The following is a 12,327-nucleotide window of genomic DNA, read 5'->3' as shown; positions in this document are numbered from 1 at the left end:
TGAACATTGTTCTGTATGCCCACACAGAACCATTGTGGCTGAAAGGCAGGACCAGATAAGGGATACCTTTATCTTTTGTGTGAGGCATAAGACCACACACCCAACAGTTAGTTGTGTTCATTACTAGTTGGTGTTGGTGCAAAAGCTGAACAAAGGAGTTATTAATAAACTCTAATCTCCTAGCGGATTCGTGTTCAGGAAGGGGTTGAAAGAGTGTGGGGAAACAGTAGAAGGAGGAGGTATAGGCAATGTAGTGGGTGCAAATGTTACTCGAAAAGAGAATAAAACATAACTTATTAAAAATATCATCACACTGAATAACATGAAAATGCACAATATCAAAAAGCTTTTCTTTGTCATTATTTTACGTATCCTGGCTTTAAAATTCATTGTTTTGGCAGGTCTCTCCATCTCGAAAAACTCCATCCTCTCTAAAGTGCTGCCTGCGATGGGAGGTTGTTTCTGCTAAGGAATGCTTCTGTCAGTCTAGGGCAACTCCCTTGGACCAACCAGAACTGTCGACCTAATGTCGTCAGCAGCACCCCAAAGACTTTGGGCAATCGCGGCCCTAGCAGCGGAACCCGGATGGCGGTTCGAAAAAACAAAAATAAGCAAGTTTCTCAGATGGGAGAGCTGCACTTTCAAAAATAGTACTTGGAGGAAAAAAAACTTTTATTAGTTTGTATTTCTCGGCCTCAGATTATACCGTTGTTTTCCTGGTATTATATTATCTTGGAAAAGGAGTTCAGGTTCTGTAGTGTCCAATGTCCGCGCCGGGAAACCCTTTGTTGGGTAGCTGTGCGCATTACAAATGTAAACAAATAAATAAAATAAAATGGAACTGATGGTGATACAGCTGGTTGCAAAATTGTATCACTCTCTTGTTCAGTAAGTGTTCCTTTTACTCGTGCATCACTGAAAGGCAGAAAACGTGGCACAGTTTCAGTCTCTGAGTCTGCGACACCCTTCTGGACCCACTGGTCGTACGGCAGAGGTAAAGGTACCCTCTTGCAGTGGACTCCGTGGATCCAGTGCTTCTTCCCTTCCACTCGAACAGCTGATCTCGTGGAAAGAAGGACGAGGTGCGGCCCGGTCCACCTGGGCTGGTCGTTTTTGGTTCGCTGAAAATTCTTCACGAGAACCCAGGTTCCAGGGTTGATGGGGTGACCTGGAGTCTCAGAGACCGGAGGCAGGGTGTCATGGACCTGTTGGTGTAAAACACGCAATTTAGCCGTCAATTCTTACAAATAATCAAGCAAAACAGGGTGTTCAACTTCACTGAACTTTGTGGGCCTTGGCACTCCCCACATGTTGGCCGGGCAGCCAAAAACTATTTCGTAGGGACTAAGTCCCACTCGCGAATGCACAGTCATTCTGGTGGATAGGAGTGCTAAAGGGAGAGCGTCAGGCCATTTAAGACCAGAGCTCGCTTGGATTTTGGCCAGTTTAAGTTTTAAAGTGCCGTTGTAGCATTCTACTAATCCAGCTGATTGGGGGTGATTTGCAGCGTGGATCTTTTGCTGAATGCCTAGCCCTTCACATACTCTCTGCATCACACGACCCACAAATTCACTCCCATTGTCACTCCAGACCATTCTAGGCATTCCGAATCTGGGGAAGAACTCTTTCACAAGGGCTTTAGCTGTGGATTTGGCAGTGTTGTCTTTTAGGGGATAGGCTTCCACCCATCTTGAAAAGGCACAAACAACAACGAGTACGTATTTTAAATTGTTGCACCTCTCCATGTGGATGAAATCTAGCTAACCTCGAACGGATACGTAGGAGGTGCAAAACGACCAGCTGGAGTTGGGGTTCCCCTACCAGGATTGTGTTTCAGACACACCATGCAATTCTTGACCACATTCTCTGCACACTTAGGAATTCCTGCATTTTGCCATACTGGAGCCAACAACTTGCAAATCCCTTTCACGCTGATATGAGCCATTTCATGAGCCATTGTAACCACTGCAAGCACATATGCATCGGGTAACAACCATCTCTGATGCTCTGACAATTCAATCCAACAACCATTTGCATCCATTCTACCCGTACTTTCTCTCCACATGTTCAACTCTTTCTCTGTAGCCTCAGCTTGAATGGACTTCACACTCTCTATCGTGTCTTCACACATTCCAACATCACTAACCCATCTTGCAGGGCCTGCAACATACATTCGGCTCATCACATTCCTTGCAGTTTCTTTCGCGATTTTGTCAGCAAATGCATTTCCACGACCAACATCATCAGTCACCTTCTTGTGAGCGCTACATTTCACAATCGCCACTTGCAGAGGCAAGGTCAGTGATTCAAGAAGCTCATTCACCAACTGACCATGCTGAATCTCAGCTCCATGCGAAGTCAGGAACCCACGTTCCTTCCACAATCGTCCAAAACTGTGAGCCACACCAAACGCATACTGACTATCGGTATAGATAGTCACTTTCATTCCTTTAGACAACACACATGCTCTTGTAAGTGCAATCAACTCTGCTGCTTGAGCTGAATTATGTGGAATACGTGCAGCTTCAACAATTGTATGCAAAGTCGTGACAGCATATGCTGCAGTCGTGTCACCATTCGGGAGCTTGAAGCATGAACCATTCACCCATAATGTACCATCACATTCAGCAAGAGGAGTATCTAGGAGATCTCCTCTCCCTTTATTTTCTTCTTCTGTTCTAAGAAAACAATCATGCTGTTCAGAAGCATCTAGTTCCTCTACAATTGGCAACAACGTAGCTGGGTTGAGAGTGTTGCATCTTTCTATGTGCACACGACTTGCTAACAAGGTTAATTCGTAACCTGACAATCGAGCACTAGTTAAGTGCTGTGTCTTGGTTCTGTTTAACAACGTGTCCACTGCATGTGGAACCATCACAACTAACATGTTATTCATCACTAGACCAGCAGACTGTCGAATAGGAACAGCTGCTGCCGCTGTTGCTCTTAAACAACTCGGCAATGCTTTAGCTACCGGATCCAAAGTCGACGAAAAATATGCGCATGGACGCTGCTTGTCTCCAAACAACTGAGTCAACACTGATAATGCACAACCCTCTTTCTCATGGACATACAATGTAAAGGGCTTACTGTAGTTGGGTGTAACTAACACAGGAGCCGAACATAATGCTGTGTGCAATTCAAAAAAACTTTTCTGACACTTTTCAGACCAAGGAGCGGGATTGGGTGTATCTTTACACGTTAATGCCACCAAAGGTTTGGCTAATAACGAAAAATTTGGTATCCATTGCCTGCAATATGATGTAATGCCCAAGAAAGCACGCACTTCTCTCTGTGTTCTTGGCACACTCAATTTCGCTATTGCCTGAATTCTTTCTGGGGTCAGTTTCCTTCCCTCCTTTGATAAGAGATGACCTAAGTAGGTCACTTCTTGTCGACAATATTGCAATTTTGAGAGAGACACTTTGTGGTGCAAATCACACAAATGACGCAACAATGACAACGTGGCTTCTTTACAGATTTCCTCAGTATCTGCAGCAACAAGCAAATCATCTACATACTGAATGAGGCTAGCGCCATCAGGTAAAACAATCGTATCAAGCTGTGTTTTTAAAGCTTGACTATATATTGATGGACTTTCACAGTAGCCCTGGGGAGCGCGTTTAAAGCGGAAGCTGCGTCCTCCTAAACTGAAGCCAAAAATATCCCTGCTCTCCTCGGCAATCGGGATGCTGAAGAAAGCATTCTTCAAGTCAATCACCAAAAACCAGGTTGCAGAAGCTGGAATCATATTCAATAGGGCAGTAATGTCAGGAACAACTGGAAATTGTGGCACAACTTTTTTATTCACCTCTCTAAGATCAATCACAAATCTGTAAACAGGTGGCTGGGAAGGGTCAGTTCGTTTCAAAACAGGCAGAACAGGACTATTGCAAACGTTACCTCATGTCTCTTCAATCACATCTTTTGCAATCAAATCGTAAATGATCGCTAGTAAAGCTTTTTCACCTTCAGTAGAAATTTTGTATTGGGGAATTTGTGGCGTTTTAACATTGGCTTTCAATGTTACAACATATACTGGTATTTCCAAAAGACCTACATCATTAGGACCAGTAGCCCAAAGAATATTAGGGAGAGATGACAATTCGGTCGGAAGTTTATCCTTTGACAAATACATTGGAGAAACCACTTTCTTACCTAAAGTAAGTTGTACTCCTGAAGGAGAACAGTACAAAGTTGCATACAATCTTTTTAGCAAATCTAATCCTAGCAAGTTTTCACCACAACCTGTTGCCAGAATTAGGGGTGCTTCGAATTCACAAGGTCCAACAGAAAGGGACAAAGGGTCAGAAATCGCATTTCTAACTGGGGCGCCAGAAAAACCTACTGATACATTCGTTTCGCCAGACAAAGGTGCGCCAGGGAGTTTGGAGTGCATAATAGAACTCTTTGTAGCACAAGTATCCAACAGAAAAGGCTCTGACACACCTGATGTAATCACCTCAACGTAAGGCCCACTCTGATCTACTGGAACTGAAACAACTCCCTCTCTTTGTCTATGGCTGTCCTAGCAATCATTACCGTCCATATTCTCATCTTCTGCATAGTAATCATCAGCGTAGTACTGAGCCGTCCTACCAGATGCGCTATTCTGCTGATCGAACCTATTCATCGAATTTTGAGGTGGAAAAGACTGTGTGTTCTGGGGGAAATTTCCACGTCCTCTACCTCTAGATGCTTGTTGAACACCTCGACCTCTTACACCAGAAGCACCATTTGCGCGCTGTAATAAAATAGGACAACTATACTTGAAATGACCCTCTTCCTTACAATATGAACACTGATTGGGGCCTACAGGGACACGTGGTTGAGTATACTCGACTCTTTGCGAGTTCCTCTGATACTGTTGAGGCTGCTGATAATTATTCTGATAGTTACTCTGAGCACCACTATTTTGACCACCACGTGGCGGATATGCTTGCTGTAACAAAACCTTCGTTTTCAACTCTTTAGTTTTCTTTTCTGCTCTATCTTTCTCATCTTTGTCTCGATTTTCGTAATATTGTGCAGTAGCCAATATCTGTGCTGAAGAGGAAACTGCCCAAGAACTCTCTGAATCTTTTAACTTTTTACACAACTCGGGAAGCAGATTATGCACAAATTTATCGACGAACAATCGCTGGCCACCTTCTGTGCTCATATCTTGACCACTGTGGTCGACAAAAGTCTCTTCAAACCTGGTGAAGAAATCAGACACCATTTCAACTTTCTTCTGCTTACACGCAGACAATTTATCCCAATTCACACGCATCGCAGGCATTAAAGTTTTCATGTAATTAATAATCCTACCAGGGAGATCTGCTACTAAAGACTCGGGTTTAGCACCACCAACTTGTAGGGCATCTGCAGCAGCAATATTAGCCCGTGAGTCACCTAACTCCTGATCATGATCTGCATGACGAATCATTCCCCATAAAGGCTGTGGAACAACGTTCCCAAACAACATGTCTATGTCAGCTAAATTCATGATACATGACCCAGCAGTCTGTGACAACTCTTTGTAATACCCTGCAGGATTTTTACGGGTATCAGGCAATGTCTGTTTAAGAGCCAAAACTTCAGCTCGCTTCCATGGAACATGTACCCACACATGCTGAAAATGTGGCAGAATAACCGGATTAGCATTTGCGTCACCCTCTCTCCATTGTGGGGGAACTTCTCTCATGGGGTATTGTCTTCCCTTCTTTTTACCAGAGGATTCAGACTCAAACAATGACTTGGAAACACCTTCAGTCCTAAGTGACAACAACGTCGCAACTGCTTTCTTAACATCTGAACCCACAATTGCGCCTTTTGAAAACTCGAACCGTACATGGCTCAACTCAGGAGGATTAGAGTCCAAATCATTGTCCTCTAAATCTTCACACAGGAAAACAGACATTTTCTCAAAAACGTATCTCTGCTTCGATGTTTCCCACTGGGTGAAGACATTCATAACACATTCTAAATCATATTTTTCCGGGTCAGCGACCCATTTATGTGCCAAATAATTCAACGTTTCCTTCTCCCTAGAATCAGGCAGTTGACTACGCAATTGCTTGCGCTCTGTGTCAGGAGTCACACTCGTTGCACCAAAGAGAGGATGCAAAAAACTAGCGACAGTACTAGCCACTCTCTGACGAACAAAAGGAGAAGTCGATGAAAAGACAAGAGGGAAAGCAGGGTGAGACGAGGCAGATGCAGAGGCAGTGTCAGGAGAAGTACCAGGAGTGGTAGTCGATATAGTAGTCAAAGTTGTAGGAAGTATAGGAGGAGCAGATGTAAAAGTCGGTGGCACTTGAGGAGGCTGCACCGGAGGAGCAGGAGCCAACTGAAGAACAGCTGGTGGGTGCTGTAGGGGAGCAGGAGGCAATGCAACCACGGGTTGCGGAACTAAAGGTTGCGGAGGTGCCGTAGCATTTTGCGCATTAGGGGGTGGCGAACTTAACAAATGCGACATTAAGGGATCTTTTTCAAGCTCTTTTGCTGCATCTTGCTGAAGAGGCGGCAAAACTGGATAGCATTTATCTATTACCATTTTACGTTGCCTGTGCAACTGCTCACTCATCTGTTCTTCTTCATTGTCTTTAAACTGCATAGCAGCTTGCATTATCGAAATACCCCTTTCTCTCTTATTTTTCTTTGCTAATTTAATTTCCTTCTGTTTGGCTTCCTTACGCCATAGGCGGAAAGAGTCAAACATCGCCGTCCAGGCTTTCTTCTTAAAAAGTTTAACTTCGAGGTTATCTAAGATTTCGGTGTCAAAGCTACCATATTGGGGCCATTTTAAAACACCATCTTTTCTGGTGTATTTGATCCACACTTCATTATATGTGATGGGGCCTACTCCATGTTTCACATATAATTCATAAGTTGGAGTTCCAATCGGAGGAACCGGACACGAGTCCTCCAATCGGGAATCCCTATTACTACAACCAAGACAAAACAAATTTCCAAGTCTGCTAAGACCAGGCATCTTCGCTCTCTAGTCTAGCTTCAAACTTCAAAGGATTATCGATTACGATATTTCTCGTGAATACACGAGTCCTTTGGCTTTGGCACTTGCAAGTTCCAAACAAAGTGATCCCAAAGGGGATACCCAAACTAAGACCAACTAAGGACTGGGAGACGCTCCACTTATACTTAACTGAGATATCGACGACGTCAGCAGAAGACTCGTCTTATCGTTTCGCTCTACCAAACTTCAAGGGTCCAAATCAGGGCGATAGCCAGGGGAGCAGTCCTTTGTAGCCGTCGGGAAGCGGGGAACCTCGCAGCAAAGACTTTCGGACCACGTCGAAATGCAGGGGTCGATGAAGTGGTTGGCCTTCCTCCAGAATTTTCACACGAAGCTCCTCACGAACCTCTGGCTGGACCGGTACTGCTGGTATCGCCCCGCGTTGGGCGCCAACTGAGGTACTGGGTTTTTCAGAACCGGTACCGAACCGGTAACCCAGTGGTGTCAGGGTACACACCCAAAGACCTCGAGTACTTTCCTGATTTAGACCACAGAAACTCAGAGTCTTCTAGGTGAAGTCAAGGATCGATTTTATTGGCTGCAACCAAGAAACAGGCGTCCTAGAAGTACAACAGCACGGGATGTATATTCTCAGGAGACTGCTCAATCTTACAAAGCCAGGCTTCTCTTTTTATACAAAATATTGTGCTTCAGGCAAACATTCTCCACATTTTAGTATACTGTTCACATGTTTCCACTACAAAGAAAAAGCAGAGTCATGATGACAAGCCCACATTCCAATTTGTTCAGCCCACAATAAATTACCCGGCAAGGCCCAACAGTTTAATCAGATATCGGTGGACCCCCAATAAAAACGGGCACCTCCTCCTCGTAAAGCAAGTCAGAGAGAAAGGGACAGGTGGGAGCAAGATTAAGCAGGGTGTGTGTGCGATGAAAAGGGTTTATGACATGTTATGCCTTGATGCTATCTCGTTCGGCCACTGGGAGAGGAACTGACCAAACAGGTTCGGCCTGAGGCAATGGTTTCAACCTGCCCAGGTCAGAGAAAAGTCAATTAAGGTGTACGTGTCCTTTGGAATCGAATTTAGCTGTATTATAAGCCTATGTCAGGGCAACCCACAAAATGGCTGCCGTACACAAAATGGAAGCCAAGGGTTCAAGACGAAAATGACGATTTGGAGGTGAAATCGTCACTCGAATATGACGAAAATGCTTGTACATAGTGTACTAGCCATTTTCGGTCTTTCGATATAAAAATCGTCATGCTACGACGAAGTTTTATTCACGAGTCCAGAATTTTCAGAACTACAGATAGACTGTCTGGTGAGTTACGTATTTGGGTGTCCCCTTTACAATCTTGTTGTTCAGCCGTATTGTACTCCGCTTTGAAGAATTTGCTTATCTTATTAGTTCATTTTCATGAGGGTTTCTCAGTTTACGTGATCCACAGGTACACTCATTTCTATTAGGAGAGGAACTGCTCCATTCTTAGTGGAACTCAATTTCTTGACATATTAAAACAGGGTATTGATTCAGTATCATCCACACAGCTTTCTATTACAAAAACTAGTAATGTAAAGATTGGTGTTTGCAGAGAACAAGTACTGACCACTTGCAATGCAAATGGTACTGTAGATAATTACAGTGGCGGCTGGCCTCTATGGAGAGGAACCTAGTGTTAGATGCCAAGTCAGCACAATTTAATTACAGATTGTAGAAAAGTCATCTGGCTGCTTCCCATTGTGTGGAAGCTCTTAGTCCGCACTAATCATTGTTCAGTTCTTTGCGCCAGTCTGGAAAATTGGTGGTATACATCTAAAACCCAAGAGAAAAGTGAACTATGTGCAAGTTAATACCGTTAAAGTTTGTAGTACATTCAATTATGAGCTAAATAAATCCCTGAAAACCATTCCAAATGAAAAAGGTTTGATTTCTAAAAAGAGTGTTTATCAGCATCAAATAAGAAGAGGTAAACAGGATTATGATTGACAAAACTGGTAAAATCTGCCAGAAACTGGTCACTATAAAAAAGAGATGGGCTGCTAATTAATCACTGTAGGCAGGGGGCCTGCTAACGATAACAATCCAGATGTTAAAGCAGCTATCCCAGTAGATGGTGGGACTATTTTTCGGAACTTTATGGGTCTAATGGAGATGATCGTGCGGCTCCCTTTTCCATTATGGATAACCTAAACATAAGTTCCATAATGGAAGGAGTCGACAAGGCCATCCGAAAAAGTTTGATTAATGAAAGCCTCCAAGCTTAACTAATTACAGAATTGCATTTGTAAATCTGGTAACCCTTGATTCTCCATTATTATGTTGTGCGATATCCAACTTTCTTGAGACAGCCGATAAGCTTAGAGACGGTCTAGTGTAAAATGTCATTAAAAAGTAGTTAAGAATTTACTCTATTTGCCTGTTAATGTGTGCTTGGGCTGGGTTTTAACAGGATCAAATCTGGATGAGCATTGCCTGTTATGTTGTTACATGAGGATTTTTTTTAAATATTTGTATTTTGTATATAAATTATGTATATTGTTTTATCTACTATTGTTATGATATATTCTTGAAATAAGCGAAATAGAGATGAAATTAAATGCTGCATGAACCACAGCCCAGACTGTCAAAATATTTGGTGAGTTTGTTGAACTCCGATCCCTGAATATTAGGGTTTTTCAGGAGGTCATTCTAAACATTGGTTCCCGTTTGCGTAGACAATATATCCTAAGTGTAATAATACTGGGTTTCTGTTACAACATAAAATATGTTATTCCATTTATGTTCTGTTTTATCATCTGTTACGCATACAAATCAAATACTCTTTGTATGTTATTATTTTAACAATTTTTTCAGTGTTTTTTTATTAGCTTTACTATCTTTTATGAATTATCAATAGCATTTTAATAAGTAAATGAAAAAGAAAGAGGGCCTGAACGTAAGTATTTTTCAGTAAGACAGCAGCACGTCAGCTAGAGTACTCCAGGCCACAGTCATCCTGCAGATCATATTTAATGCACACGAGTTTACTCTGGACCTGATAAAACATTAACAACAAATATGATGACGGTAGGTAGCCATTCCCAAGGCTAAAATTTGGTGCATCACTTATCAGGATGCATTAAGACACAGATCTTATGGGTCATCCACTCTATCTCAAAGTGACTAGGAAAATTGGTCATACCTCATTGAGGAGAACTCCAAAAGAAGCACAGCTTTGAGCAATGACAAAAACTGCATATGAAGACTATCTCTCACTAGGCAAAGCTATTGCTCACAACCCCTTCTTTGCCTCCCAGTATTGTAAAGTAAACAATCAACTCAACATCCAATGAAATACCAGCTAATGTATACCATTAACTGTTCTTTATTACTCTACAAAAAACAGACATTTCAAGAATGAACTGTTCAAACACCCATCTATATAAGGTATGCACAAATTAAAGTAATAAATAAAAATGCAGCCTTCTTGTAGCCCAGCGATTGGATCCAACGCATTTTCAGAGATCGCTTCCATCCTAAATGAGCTACGTAATGGTAGACAAGAATCAGTGCTTGTATGTAAGTATCACACACAGATGCTTTTTTAGCTAGGGCCAATAATTATCCAACAAAAATTTACAAATCATGGACAGCAACTTCATTGCCATGTTAATGAAAAGTGTTGTATTCTCATATAGTGCATCACAAACAAAAAATGAATTCCCACTCTAAGAATATGAAAAACAAAACTGAATAACCCAAGAAGAAATAAAATGTTTTGTAAGCAAACCTCAGAAGGCCTACTAAGTAGGGCCAGATACATCTGCAGCAATATTGAGAACAATAAAAAAGCACCCATCTCATTTGGATGTATGCACTTCTATTACATGATCCTGACAGTGTGCATTGTTGTTAGCTTAAGGTAACGGAAAGACCAAAGTACACACCTTCTTCCATATCTAGCGAAATTGAACACTCTCTCCACTCACTTCTGTGTCTATTGAGATTTCCTGATTTCCAAGGAAAACAAGCAGTGGTATAGCCAATAGGTCTCACCTTTGGGACCTAAGTGTTTAGCCAGAGCTATTGGCTTTGCCAGTGTCTTTAAGCTATGTTGGAGAGCATTGTGGCTGCTGTGCATTATGTTGAAAAGTTATAATAAAAAAGTGTTATAAGCATGTTTGTTACCTTTATACAAACCAAGAAGACATTATATACAACCGAATGACCAGATTAAAAAAAGAATTAACATAAACAATGTCTTCTAGTTTTTTTGTACTTACAATGCTGGCAACTTCTTCCTGCCTGTTCTAATGCTTGTTTGTTATAATATGTTTTTGTTATGGGAGCAGGACATACGCAACAGGGGAGTTGAGGTTGGGAAATAGTACCTGAATTAAAAAACGTGCAGTGGAAGGACACTAGGGGAGAATCAACAGATTACAAGGTCAGACTGATGTGGAGATGAGTGATGCTGAGGTGGTGCAGAGGTGATGCTGAGTGATACTGAGCTGGTGCTGAGTGATGCTGAGACATGCTGAGGAGGTGATGCTGCAATGATGCTCAGGTGGTGCTCAAGTGGTGCCCAGGTGATACTGATTTGGTGCTGTGCGGAGGTGATGCTGCACTGATGCGGAGGATGTGCTGCGCTGATGCTGGATTGGTGCTGCATTGGTGCTGAATTGTTGCTGAGGTGGGTCTGCCCTGGTGGTGGTGCACTGATGAAGATGTGGTGCTGTGCTGATGCTGATGTATTTTGCGCGGATGCTGAGGTGGCGCTGGGCTGATGCTAAAGTGGTGGTGCGCTGGTGTGGTGGTGAGCGATACTGAGATGGTGCTGGGTGATGTTTTGTGGTGCTCAGGTGGTGCTGTGCTGGAGCTCAGGTGGTGTTGAGTGAGGCTGAGTTGGTGCTAAGGTGATGCGGCACTGGTGCCGAGTTGGTCGTGCGCTAATGCTGAAGTTGTGCTGTGCTGGTGCTGAGTTGCTGCTGGATTGGTGCTGCAATGGTTGGTGGTGCACTGATGAGGAGGTGGTCCTGTGGTGGTGCTGAGTGATGCTGAACTGTTGCTGAGTGATGCTGTGGTGGCACTGAGTAATGCTGAGTAATGCTGTGCTAGTGCTGAGTCGTACTGAGGTGTTGATGCTGCACTGGTGCTGCTGAACTGATGCTCAGGTGGTGCTGAGTGCTGAGTTGGTGCTGTGCTGAGGTGATGCGCTGATGCTGAAGAAGTGCTGCATTGGTGCTGCGCTGGTGGTGCACTGATCTGGAGGCTAGTACTGTGATGATGATGAGATGATGCTGTGTTGATACTGAGGTGATGCGCTGGCACCGAGGTGGTGTTGCACTGTTGCTGACTTGATGCTG

At 43.1% G+C, this 12,327-nt stretch overlaps 1 protein-coding gene across 2 annotated transcripts in view; it reads right to left on the bottom strand.

Moving 5' to 3' along the window:
• The window catches only part of RAPGEF3 (Rap guanine nucleotide exchange factor 3), a 1,135,646-nt gene that overhangs the window by 1,083,590 nt on the left and 39,729 nt on the right, over positions 1-12,327 (bottom strand). The gene's annotated exons all lie outside the window — the stretch shown is intronic.

Source organism: Lissotriton helveticus, chromosome 1_1 (assembly GCF_964261635.1).
Source record: "Lissotriton helveticus chromosome 1_1, aLisHel1.1, whole genome shotgun sequence".
NCBI lineage: Eukaryota > Metazoa > Chordata > Amphibia > Caudata > Salamandridae > Lissotriton > Lissotriton helveticus.
This window is presented reverse-complemented; position numbering and strand designations above follow the sequence as displayed.